At 45.8% G+C, this 7,682-nt stretch overlaps 1 long non-coding RNA gene across 1 annotated transcript; it reads left to right on the forward strand.

The window, feature by feature from the left end:
* The first annotated feature begins 1,204 nt into the window (after positions 1–1,204).
* LOC148184145 (uncharacterized) lies at positions 1,205–4,846 on the forward strand. Its single transcript, XR_015772820.1, has 2 exons — positions 1,205–2,805; positions 3,788–4,846. It is a non-coding gene; the product is annotated as an uncharacterized LOC148184145 (long non-coding RNA).
* Positions 4,847–7,682: the final 2,836 nt, after the last annotated feature.

Below are 7,682 nucleotides of genomic sequence, written 5' to 3' on the forward strand. Positions count from 1 at the left end.
AAAAAGAAAAATAGTAAAATTCTATGGCCATGATGCAAAGGAGATCTGTAAAATAAATTGCAGAGTCCCACCTGTACAGGTGCAGGAGTATACTGGTGTAAAGGAAAAGGCGTCTCAGTTTAAGTATGTAACTACACATATTATATGATAACTATAGTTTTCTCAAGCAGTGATTAAGGTACCCATTTGGCTTGACCCCCTTCAGAGCCAGTTCTCAGTATACATTATGTGTACCACATAATGCAGCACAGGAAAATGTGTGTTTTAGTAGGCTGATGAGGTAACCTGTCTGCTGTGGCAGGCACTTCTCACAAACTACCTTTGGTGAATCAGTGGAATTTTAGACCTTCTGGAAAGACATTTGTTACTTGCCATATTAGAAAGTTAACAAGGAACACTCCAAGGCAGAAGAAAGCTAGGTTATAGGGTGGACAGGATGGGATTGTTGATATATGATATATATTGGTACAATATATGTATTGTATATTTCTATCCCACTTTCTTCCTTTTTCACTTTTTTAATATCCAGAAAAGCTTGTTTGTATTAATCTTAACAATCATTTAGCCCAGGATACAATGAAAACCCAAAAGAACAAACTGAATCTTTGAGGGTAAAAATAAGTGTGTGAACTTTCACTGTTTTTCTAGAACATTAAAAAACCAAAAATTATTAAGTATTTACAGAGTCTTCAGATACTACTTTGTTATTTTTTTCATGTGCTGTTTTAACTGGAAATTGCCAGTTAATACATTTATCACTTATTGTGTCAGTCTTACACACCACAAATCAAGGCATGTTTCTGTGAAAGGACTCCATAATATATTGCTATGAAAAATAATACATTGGATCCACAAGAATAAAGCTGTGATTGATGAAGCATTCACTTATATGGTAATAAGCATAAATTGTTGTATGAAAATTAAACTGCCTTTTAACAAGTAAGTGATCCAATCCATTTTAAACACAAGTCCTTAAAAGGGGAAGGTCTTAGATGTAAGCCCGATCCCTGTTCTGCTGACCATACACATCTTTAAACACATTAAGTATCTGAGAAGGCAGTGACAAGGCATTTTCCAGCTATTTATGTCTGTAAGACCCAGTCAGCTTGGAAAGTCATCAGCAAAACTCACTCTCCTGACATGAGTAGTTTTTGGCTTAGGCTCCTTATAGGATTTGTTTTGACAGGTAACCATGGAGTGAAATGATCAAATAACAAGTTTATTCTTGTTATTCTATAACAAATGCAGTAATTACAAAAAAATAAAATTATTCCTGACAATAGCTGCATAGAGGCAATGCAGTCACAATGTCTTTCCTGAGCAAAACCAACACCCTGGCCCTGAATTTTACAAGCTTGTTTGGCAGTTTTTGTCAGTTGGGAAAAGCTCCTCTTGATGCTTTCTCCTACAGCACAGCTTCTGCTCTCTGAGCATCATTGCCCAGGCTTTCCTCAATGCTCACTATGCAGAAGGAGCCACAGTTTTGGATCATAGCAGCACAAGAACAGCACTCAGTTTCTGCAGTACCAACCAGTCCTCTATTTCAGTGAAACTCCTAATTTACACCAGCACAGAATATGTCCTCCTCTTTTAAGTCTGGAAACTATTATCCTTCTCCTACCTTGATATGCAGCTATTCTTTCTGCATTGCTGGGCTGTTCAAACCTGTTGCACCCCTCATTTTATGAGTTCCTTGTTCACATATGTCCTTTTGCAAGAAAAATGGACTCAGTGTCAAAAAAGAGAGCACAAACTCCATGCTGTGCAGAGCTCTTATTATCAAAAGATCATTTATAAAAACAGAACAAAACAATACAGTGCATTTGCAAGGACCTATCCCTAGATACAAATATGTTTCAAATTAAAGCCTAGAAATGACTACAATATAAAGAATACTTTGCTGACTAGAAAATCTGGTAAACTCATGTCTTTTACAGATAAATCTATTACATTCTTCTAAAGTGGCCATGTTTCATATTTTCAGCTACATATTCTTGACATTTTCTCTCTGACTATAGACATAATATTTTTTTTTAAAATCTTTGACTTGTTTAGACACTTCTTTTTCTTTCTCTTTTCCAAAATTTCCCATGCTGATCTTAGAACATGCATTATAACATAGCTTCCTAACAATACCTTCTACTTTTCCACTGTGATTTCCTGACTTGTCAGAATCTTTCTAGATACGGTTTCCCTTAGGCTTATAGAAAAAAAATCGTAACTACTCCAAAATTGACAGGGTTTATATGTATAAATTTATGCCTTGTATATATCCTAGGCTCCTGGTCTGCTTGCTTGCCTGCATGATTGATTGACTGTGTCCTGAAAGTTGTTTATAAAAACCGGCAGGCCCCGTATTTGTAGAGATCTGGAAACGCCCAAAGAAAACCCAGCGCCCGCTGATCTCGCTGTTGGCTCTGTTCCTGCAGCCTCGGATAGGAGCCCTACTACGGCGGTGCTCACAACTAATGCCAGCAGCGAGCTGCCCTTCCTCCTCCTCCTCTTCCTCCTCCTCCCGGTCCCTGGGCCGCAGCTGTGCCCCCGCAGCCGGAGGGATTTGCACGGTCGCCGGCCGTGGATGGCGGCAAAGCGAAGCGACCCTCGGGGATCGCCGGGGCGAGCCGGGAAAATTAATCAGCTTGTCCTTGCTTAGGCTCCGAGGAGGCGGGAGGATGGAGTGCGGGGGGGAGAGAGATAGGTTTTGTTTTTTCTTCTCCTGTTTCAGGAGGGTCCCCCGCTCCCCCAGAGTGACAACGGGGTCACTTCACAGCCGCGTCACCTGGAGCAAAAATAAAATGATGAAAAGTAAGTCACCCGCGGGTTGAGAAGGTTTAGTACCATCTTTATTTATGTTAAAGCCCCGAGCGTCGCCCTACCCCGCCCGTCTCCACCTGCCCAGGCGCAGGGCCGGGAGGATCCCTACCCTACCCCCCCATCCGGGAGTCTTTTCCATGTGGATCCCATCATCATCATTTGCTCCTGCTATAAGGGGGATTGAGGCGATTAGAATGAAAATAATTAAATGATTTTTCAATTCACCCCTTCATGCGAGAAGAGAGAGAGAAGGGAATCTACCTGGAGAAACAGAGGGAGGGGCTGTGATTCCCTTTTGAAAGGGTAACTTTTTAAAGGAACGGAAGGGAAGGGAGGAGCCCTCACAACTGTCAAGTGTTTTCCAAACACGAGATTAATGCTGGCCAGACTTTCGATGTAACGTGGCCCTACTGTTTTCAAATGGGTTTTCCAACCTGTAACTGTTAAGTCCCAGCACTGAATAATGAAATCAAAATAAAAACAAATTATTCTCAGACACTTCGGGGTTTTGTTCTTATTTTGGAGGTGGGAAAAAATCTTTTGGAGGTAGTTTATTTCTTTGTTGTTGTTTTTTCCTCTTACAAGCAAGATTCCTCTAATTTATTATTTGGAATGCAGCCATAATACTGTGAAACATTTAAATATAACAGACGGTTTTTACTCTGAAAAGGGATAATTGTTTCGTCAGCTTCTCTTCTTTTTCAATGAAAGTGCTCTAACAAAACTGCTTATATCCATATGCACGCAGTCACACTTTATGTTCATTTATGTATCTTTATAAATCCGTACCTCAGTATTTACTGTTTTATTTGCACAGATAATATTTAGAGATCAAATCCATATCAGAGAAAAGGCAAAAATTCAAAGGTTAATTAGTTACAAGTGCTTTTGCTTTCTTACTTTTTTCTGTTTTGTTTTTGTTTTTTGTTTGTTTGTTTTTGTTTTAATTGCCTATGTAACGTTAACATTGCAGAGCATATTAAAATACCGTGGTCCACCTGGGGAAATTCGCGTGAGATGTTTTCAAAGACAAAAGGAGACTGTCTTCCCGAGGTGGACGTTGCTCTGATGGTCGCGCCATCTGTTGTTCCCAGCTGTGTCTCGGTGTGTGCCAGCCGTGCCGCGGGACGGGCCGGGAGGCAGGACGGGCACTGCCGGCAGCGCTGCCCCGCCGCAGCACCCCGGAGAGGCAACGGCACTGCAACCGTCCTGTTAGCTTCAAATGGGCACTGAACGTGACATAGCACATCCCTTCACAGCTTACAGGGAGCTAAATTAAAATTTTAACCCCCCTGAAAGGACCGCTGCCGATGGAGGAGGAAGGCGAGCCGGAGATATGCCGAAAATGCGAAGTTTACAGCCCTAATGCCTCTGCTACCTGAAGGCACAGCGCCAGAGCGGGTAATTCCTTTCACTAATTACTTGACAAGAAGCAGATCAAAAAGAAAACTTTGTAAGAAGGACTTCAGGATCTGCAGGAGAGAATAACATTCCTGTGCTCCCTGCACACCCGAAAATCCTAACATAAATATTGTGGATGCTCTGCTCTCACCGGCTCTAAACACGTCTGCCCACAGGCAACACTGCGGTTTGGTTTTAAATGTTCTTCTACAGCTGGGAAATTGCTCTGCGGGGTGCTGTTATTTTTAAAATAGTAGATCTTTCAGGATTAAATTTAAGTATAGACGTGTCTTTGAATCAACGAGGAGGGGAAATCCCGCTTGTTGTCAGAAGTCAATTTTCAGCTATTAGAGAAGTTTGTAACTTCAAATATTTTGCTTTCCTCTATAAATGTTATTGGCCTGCTTTCATAGTTACTAAAAAAATTTATCCGGCAAATCGAAGGCTGGAACCCGGCATTCATTTGGCACTAACTCCTTTAGTAAATATTTGTTACTACCGCGCAGCGCCCTTTGCCGGCTGGGTCTCGCCTCCAACCCGGCAGTGTAATTCCTACCCACCGAAGCGGTCATTAATGCCAAGCCTGCGGCTGCGAGGCGCTTCTCAGTTACCAATAAAACCTTTACTGCGACTCGCCGCGGAGCGTCTTTAGAGAGCGCGCTTGTAGGCGCCCGGTGCCTGGGCGCTGTTCTGCCTAATGCCTCCCTTCCTGATCGCATTACCGGCCGCTCCCCCGGTACTATTTATGGGCAATAAAAGCTCCCGCAGGCCCGGCCGGGCCGGGCTCCCCTCCGGTCAGGACCCACAGCAGGTGACCGAACTCGCGGTTTTCCTTTTCTCCCGCTTCAATGCCAAACAGAAAATTCCTCGGCTTTCCCCCCTTCATTTCTTCATGAAGTCACTCAAGGAGCTTCGGAGGGGACGCGGAGCGCCCGCGATGGAGGGCAGCAAAGGCACCGCGGGGCCGGGCAAAGCGGATCGGAAGGAGGACGAGAGGAGCAGGGTGAGAGCGAGCAGCTCCGGCCGGCCCGGGCGCTCCGTGTCCCCGTGCTGTGTCCCCGCCGGCCGGGCCCGTCCCTCCTCGGGGACACACGGCTGCCAGCAGCCGCCCCACAGCAGGTCCGTGCCGTTCGGAAAACGGCGAGTGGAGGGAAAAAGAGAGAGAATGAAAAAATACACAATAATTTTAAAAATCACACACACAGAGAAAAACTCCGACAACAAAACAAACCACCAAACAGCAAGTTCAAAACAACACCCCCAACGGAGACCAGATCTCATTTACCTTTCGTGGCCGGGAAGGTTGCTATGGTCCTCCCTTGTGGCGGGATGGGGGCTCCTCGGAGATCCCCGTCTCGTCCGCTCGCTGTGTCCCCCAAATGACACAGAGCGGGTACCCCGCGGCGGCCCCCGCACACGCTCCCCGGGCTGGGGCTGGCAGCCAGGCCGGGCCCCCCGCCCCCGCCATATAAGGCTCTCCGGGAAAGCCCCGGAGGCTCCGTCGGTACCAAGCGCTGTCCCCGACACGCTTTGGGTCCCCCAACCCCGCCTCGGCTCCTCAAACACGGGGAAACCCAGCAACGCCCTGGTGGGTTTGGTGTGCTCTCTGTTGTTAGGGATTTTTGTGGGTGGCTGTTTTTCTCCTAAAGGTACGTACTGAGGCTGAGTACAGCCTCAGGCAGACCCTCCCAGCCGGCTGGGGCTCCTCGGTCACCCCCGGAGCCGCGGGAGCCCCAGCCCTGCCGAGGCGAGGCTCAGGCGCTCGGCCGGAGCGGCGGGGTGGCCGAGACGCGTCTGTCTGCTGGGTGTAGGAGCCAGGCTGGGTGGAATCCTCCCTTACACGGACGTTTGATTTAAATCTGCCTCCGGGGAAATGCAAAAAATAACTTAATAGGGAGGACGGGGGGAAAAAAAATCAAGAGAACGCCCAATCCGAAAGCTGACAGGACCTATAGACACAAAAATACGCGTAGGGATGGGAGAAAGGGTAAAAGTAAATAAATCTCGGTTACCTAATTGAAAGGCAGAAGCGAGCCCTTTGTGTACACAGGGCTTCAGGGAGAGGAAAGCCAGAGCACGGGGAAAGCGGGGGGAGCTCAGGGGCTCCCTGCCGGCGGGAGATTTACCCTTCGCCCGGCCGTCTCCCCCATCCAAAGAGAGACAGAAAGGAAGAGGAAAAGGAGTTAGGAGAAGGCCAGTAAGTGGCAGGCGGAGCGGAGAGCTGGGCGGCTGCGGGAGGGAGGCAGACTCGCCCAGCAGGCGCTGGGGAGCGGCGGGAGCGGGACAATCCCGCAGCGCCAGCGGCAAACGGACAACGGAACGGGAAAGGTGCAAACAAACCTGGTGAAATGGAATAGCACTTCTGGAGTTTTTCTTTCTAAACGAGGTCCCTTGGCAAGTGTATTTGCACACGTTTCTCTGCATAGAAGCCGAAAGATCAAAAGGGACTTCCAAACCCAGTTATATTTAATCATTTGTGGACAAAGCTGAAACTTTGTCATTCCAGCCTAATACGATAATTGAGCGGAAAAAAAAGTCTCATGTTTTTTGGTGTCTCACGTACAACCACAAGTTTTTCTCCCTCTATTTATAACCAATGTCCAATAATTCCCCAAATGTAGAGGATAATGAATATGATCAAACCCTTTCCTTGGAACTGTGAACTTATTCACAGCGCACTTGTTTGAAGAATTTAGCTCTTTAACCTTCAGGAGTGCATAATACCAAAGGATGCTCTGGACACATGCTTTCATGTAAACACATGCAAATCTGTCTTATTCCTTCACTCTTATTCCTTGCCTCGTTCACTCACAGTAATAACAACTGTGATTAACAGCTCCAGTTTTACATCTCAGTGTTCTCCACATGAAAATATACCGATGATTTGCAGTTTGCAGTTTGCAGTTTTCATTGTTAATACCACACACAGAGCAACTCTCAAACATTTCTTTTCTCAAATGTGACCTTTCAGGTACCCCTCTCCCTGGTATCAAGGGAAGCCTTCCCCCACCAGTCCCAAACTTGTTTACAACAATTCAGCCTCTTCACAAGTCAGCCTCTCCCTGGACACTGATTCCAGCGTCATTTCCATAAAAATATCAGGCTGATAACTCCAAAGACAGTACAATCCGTTCCATTCATCTGTTTCAGTTAAGGAAAAAAAAAAAAGTGGTCTGTTAACAGATTGGTCCTGAAACTCAATGTACATATATACATTTTTCTAACGAATATCAGTACTTTTTCTCCCTTGTACATTGTGGATGCAGTCAGAAGCATCTTTTTCAGCTGGCGTGGAATATTCTTGATGTGCAGGTGCATATCTGGGTTGAAAAGGCCTGTTTAGTGTCATCAATGGTATCTAGAGTCATGCATACACTGCTAATCAGGTGGTGCAACTGCAGAAAAGGAGTGGTCTCTCAGCTTACTCTAGGCCATTACAACTGTGACTGTAGAAAGTCTTCAGAAAA

The sequence above is a fragment of the Pseudopodoces humilis genome, chromosome 6 (genome assembly GCF_049639895.1).
Source record: "Pseudopodoces humilis isolate 2021_Gansu_Grassland_sample_001 chromosome 6, ASM4963989v1, whole genome shotgun sequence".
Lineage (NCBI taxonomy): Eukaryota > Metazoa > Chordata > Aves > Passeriformes > Paridae > Pseudopodoces > Pseudopodoces humilis.